Source organism: Oncorhynchus keta, chromosome 22 (assembly GCF_023373465.1).
Source record: "Oncorhynchus keta strain PuntledgeMale-10-30-2019 chromosome 22, Oket_V2, whole genome shotgun sequence".
Lineage (NCBI taxonomy): Eukaryota > Metazoa > Chordata > Actinopteri > Salmoniformes > Salmonidae > Oncorhynchus > Oncorhynchus keta.
Window position 1 is genome coordinate 52,122,317 of NC_068442.1, and position 6,000 is coordinate 52,128,316.

Genomic DNA, 6,000 nt, shown 5'->3' on the forward strand with positions numbered 1-6,000 from the left:
GAAGAACACAACCCAGAGCCATGATGCATCATCTTCAGATGAAGAAGAAGATGGGGGAAGAACACAACCCAGAGCCACGATGCATCATCTTCAGATGAAGAAGAAGATGGGGGAAGAATTACAACCCAGAGCCATGATGCATCATCTTCAGATGAAGAAGAAGATGGGGAAGAACACAACCCAGAGCCATGATGCATCATCGTCAGATGAAGAAGAAGATGGGGAAGAACACAACCCAGAGCCACGATGCATCGTCTTCAGATGAAGAAGAAATCCGCCAAGCTGAAAGAGACATTTTTGTCAAAGAAAAGCAAATGAACATGGTCCTTATCACCATATGACAACCAGGGTAGGATGGCAGCACAACATGTCATGAGGATGACCCCGGGGCCCACAAGACATGCAGTCAAAGGGTCATAAGGATGACCCCAGGGCCCACAAGACATGCAGTCAACATGTCATAAGGATGACCCCAGGGCCCACAAGATATGCAGTCAACATGTCATAAGGATGACCCCAGGGCCCACAAGATATGCAGTCAAAGGGTCATAAGGATGACCCCAGGGCCCACAAGATATGCAGTCAAAGGGTCATAAGGATGACCCCAGGGCCCACAAGATATGCAGTCAAAATGTCATAAGGATGACCCCAGGGCCCACAAGACATGCAGTCAAAGGGTCATAAGGATGACCCCAGGGCCCACAAGATATGCAGTCAAAGGGTCATAAGGATGACCCCAGGACCCACAAGATATTCAGTCAAAATGTCATAAGGATGACCCCAGGACCCACAAGATATGCAGTCAAAATGTCATAAGGATGACCCCAGGGCCCACAAGATATGCAGTCAAATGTCATAAGGATGACCCCAGAGCCCACAAGATATGCAGTCAAAGGGTCATAAGGATGACCCCAGGGCCCACAAGATATGCAGTCAAAATGTCATAAGGATGACCCCAGGACCCACAAGACATGCAGTCAACATGTCATAAGGATGACCCCAGGGCCCACAAGATATGCAGTCAAAATGTCATAAGGATGACCCCAGGGCCCACAAGATATGCAGTCAAAGGGTCATAAGGATGACCCCAGGGCCCACAAGATATGCAGTCAAAGGGTCATAAGGATGACCCCAGGGCCCACAAGATATGCAGTCAAAGGGTCATAAGGATGACCCCAGGGCCCACAAGATATGCAGTCAAAGGGTCATAAGGATGACCCCAGGGCCCACAAGATATGCAGTCAAAGGGTCATAAGGATGACCCCAGGGCCCACAAGATATGCAGTCAAAGGGTCATAAGGATGACCCCAGGGCCCACAAGATATGCAGTCAAAGGGTCATAAGGATGACCCCAGGGCCCACAAGATATGCAGTCAAAGGGTCATAAGGATGACCCCAGGGCCCACAAGATATGCAGTCAAAGGGTCATAAGGATGACCCCAGGGCCCACAAGATATGCAGTCAACATGTCATAAGGATGACCCCAGGGCCCACAAGACATGCAGTCAAAGGGTCATAAGGATGACCCCAGAGCCCACAAGATATGCAGTCAAAATGTCATAAGGATGACCCCAGAGCCCACAAGATATGCAGTCAAAATGTCATAAGGATGACCCCAGGGCCCACAAGATATGCAGTCAAAATGTCATAAGGATGACCCCAGAGCCCACAAGATATGCAGTCAAAATGTCATAAGGATGACCCCAGGGCCCACAAGATATGCAGTCAAAGGGTCATAAGGATGACCCCAGGGCCCACAAGATATGCAGTCAAAGGGTCATAAGGATGACCCCAGGGCCCACAAGATATGCAGTCAAAGGGTCATAAGGATGACCCCAGGGCCCACAAGATATGCAGTCAAAGGGTCATAAGGATGACCCCAGGGCCCACAAGATATGCAGTCAAAGGGTCATAAGGATGACCCCAGGGCCCACAAGATATGCAGTCAAAGGGTCATAAGGATGACCCCAGGGCCCACAAGATATGCAGTCAAAGGGTCATAAGGATGACCCCAGGGCCCACAAGATATGCAGTCAAAGGGTCATAAGGATGACCCCAGGGCCCACAAGATATGCAGTCAAAGGGTCATAAGGATGACCCCAGGGCCCACAAGATATGCAGTCAAAGGGTCATAAGGATGACCCCAGGGCCCACAAGATATGCAGTCAAAGGGTCATAAGGATGACCCCAGAGCCCACAAGATATGCAGTCAAAATGTCATAAGGATGACCCCAGAGCCCACAAGACATGCAGTCAAAGGGTCATAAGGATGACCCCAGAGCCCACAAGATATGCAGTCAACATGTCATAAGGATGACCCCAGGGCCCACAAGACATGCAGTCAAAGGGTCATAAGGATGACCCCAGAGCCCACAAGATATGCAGTCAACATGTCATAAGGATGACCCCAGGGCCCACAAGATATGCAGTCAAAATGTCATAAGGATGACCCCAGAGCCCACAAGACATGCAGTCAAAGGGTCATAAGGATGACCCCAGAGCCCACAAGATATGCAGTCAACATGTCATAAGGATGACCCCAGGGCCCATAAGACATGCAGTCAAAGGGTCATAAGGATGACCCCAGGGCCCACAAGATATGCAGTCAACATGTCATAAGGATGACCCCAGGGCCCACAAGATATGCAGTCAACATGTCATAAGGATGACCCCAGGGCCCACAAGACATGCAGTCAAAGGGTCATAAGGATGACCCCAGAGCCCACAAGATATGCAGTCAAAATGTCATAAGGATGACCCCAGAGCCCACAAGATATGCAGTCAAAATGTCATAAGGATGACCCCAGGGCCCACAAGATATGCAGTCAAAATGTCATAAGGATGACCCCAGAGCCCACAAGATATGCAGTCAAAATGTCATAAGGATGACCCCAGGGCCCACAAGATATGCAGTCAAAGGGTCATAAGGATGACCCCAGGGCCCACAAGATATGCAGTCAAAGGGTCATAAGGATGACCCCAGGGCCCACAAGATATGCAGTCAAAGGGTCATAAGGATGACCCCAGGGCCCACAAGATATGCAGTCAAAGGGTCATAAGGATGACCCCAGGGCCCACAAGATATGCAGTCAAAGGGTCATAAGGATGACCCCAGGGCCCACAAGATATGCAGTCAAAGGGTCATAAGGATGACCCCAGGGCCCACAAGATATGCAGTCAAAGGGTCATAAGGATGACCCCAGAGCCCACAAGATATGCAGTCAAAATGTCATAAGGATGACCCCAGAGCCCACAAGACATGCAGTCAAAGGGTCATAAGGATGACCCCAGAGCCCACAAGATATGCAGTCAACATGTCATAAGGATGACCCCAGGGCCCACAAGACATGCAGTCCAAGGGTCATAAGGATGACCCCAGAGCCCACAAGATATGCAGTCAACATGTCATAAGGATGACCCCAGGGCCCACAAGATATGCAGTCAAAATGTCATAAGGATGACCCCAGAGCCCACAAGACATGCAGTCAAAGGGTCATAAGGATGACCCCAGAGCCCACAAGATATGCAGTCAACATGTCATAATGATGACCCCAGGGCCCACAAGACATGCAGTCAAAGGGTCATAAGGATGACCCCAGAGCCCACAAGATATGCAGTCAACATGTCATAAGGATGACCCCAGGGCCCACAAGACATGCAGTCAACATGTCATAAGGATGACCCCAGGGCCCACAAGACACGCAGTCAAAGGGTCATAAGGATGACCCCAGGGCCCACAAGATATGCAGTCAAAGGGTCATAAGGATGACCCCAGGGCCCACAAGACATGCAGTCAAAGGGTCATAAGGATGACCCCAGAGCCCACAAGATATGCAGTCAAAGGGTCATAAGGATGACCCCAGGGCCCACAAGACATGCAGTCAAAGGGTCATAAGGATGACCCCAGAGCCCACAAGATATGCAGTCAACATGTCATAAGGATGACCCCAGGGCCCACAAGACATGCAGTCAAAGGGTCATAAGGATGACCCCAGAGCCCACAAGATATGCAGTCAAATGTCATAAGGATGACCCCAGGGCCCACAAGATATGCAGTCAAAGGGTCATAAGGATGACCCCAGGGCCCACAAGATATGCAGTCAAAGGGTCATAAGGATGACCCCAGGGCCCACAAGATATGCAGTCAAAGGGTCATAAGGATGACCCCAGGGCCCACAAGATATGCAGTCAAAGGGTCATAAGGATGACCCCAGAGCCCACAAGATATGCAGTCAACATGTCATAAGGATGACCCCAGGGCCCACAAGACATGCAGTCAAAGGGTCATAAGGATGACCCCAGAGCCCACAAGATATGCAGTCAAATGTCATAAGGATGACCCCAGGGCCCACAAGATATGCAGTCAAAGGGTCATAAGGATGACCCCAGGGCCCACAAGATATGCAGTCAAAGGGTCATAAGGATGACCCCAGGGCCCACAAGATATGCAGTCAAAGGGTCATAAGGATGACCCCAGGGCCCACAAGATATGCAGTCAAAGGGTCATAAGGATGACCCCAGAGCCCACAAGATATGCAGTCAAAATGTCATAAGGATGACCCCAGAGCCCACAAGACATGCAGTCAAAGGGTCATAAGGATGACCCCAGAGCCCACAAGATATGCAGTCAACATGTCATAAGGATGACCCCAGGGCCCACAAGACATGCAGTCAAAGGGTCATAAGGATGACCCCAGAGCCCACAAGATATGCAGTCAACATGTCATAAGGATGACCCCAGGGCCCACAAGATATGCAGTCAAAATGTCATAAGGATGACCCCAGAGCCCACAAGACATGCAGTCAAAGGGTCATAAGGATGACCCCAGAGCCCACAAGATATGCAGTCAACATGTCATAAGGATGACCCCAGGGCCCATAAGACATGCAGTCAAAGGGTCATAAGGATGACCCCAGGGCCCACAAGATATGCAGTCAACATGTCATAAGGATGACCCCAGGGCCCACAAGATATGCAGTCAACATGTCATAAGGATGACCCCAGGGCCCACAAGACATGCAGTCAAAGGGTCATAAGGATGACCCCAGAGCCCACAAGATATGCAGTCAAAATGTCATAAGGATGACCCCAGAGCCCACAAGATATGCAGTCAAAATGTCATAAGGATGACCCCAGGGCCCACAAGATATGCAGTCAAAATGTCATAAGGATGACCCCAGAGCCCACAAGATATGCAGTCAAAATGTCATAAGGATGACCCCAGGGCCCACAAGATATGCAGTCAAAGGGTCATAAGGATGACCCCAGGGCCCACAAGATATGCAGTCAAAGGGTCATAAGGATGACCCCAGGGCCCACAAGATATGCAGTCAAAGGGTCATAAGGATGACCCCAGGGCCCACAAGATATGCAGTCAAAGGGTCATAAGGATGACCCCAGGGCCCACAAGATATGCAGTCAAAGGGTCATAAGGATGACCCCAGGGCCCACAAGATATGCAGTCAAAGGGTCATAAGGATGACCCCAGGGCCCACAAGATATGCAGTCAAAGGGTCATAAGGATGACCCCAGAGCCCACAAGATATGCAGTCAAAATGTCATAAGGATGACCCCAGAGCCCACAAGACATGCAGTCAAAGGGTCATAAGGATGACCCCAGAGCCCACAAGATATGCAGTCAACATGTCATAAGGATGACCCCAGGGCCCACAAGACATGCAGTCCAAGGGTCATAAGGATGACCCCAGAGCCCACAAGATATGCAGTCAACATGTCATAAGGATGACCCCAGGGCCCACAAGATATGCAGTCAAAATGTCATAAGGATGACCCCAGAGCCCACAAGACATGCAGTCAAAGGGTCATAAGGATGACCCCAGAGCCCACAAGATATGCAGTCAACATGTCATAATGATGACCCCAGGGCCCACAAGACATGCAGTCAAAGGGTCATAAGGATGACCCCAGAGCCCACAAGATATGCAGTCAACATGTCATAAGGATGACCCCAGGGCCCACAAGACATGCAGTCAACATGT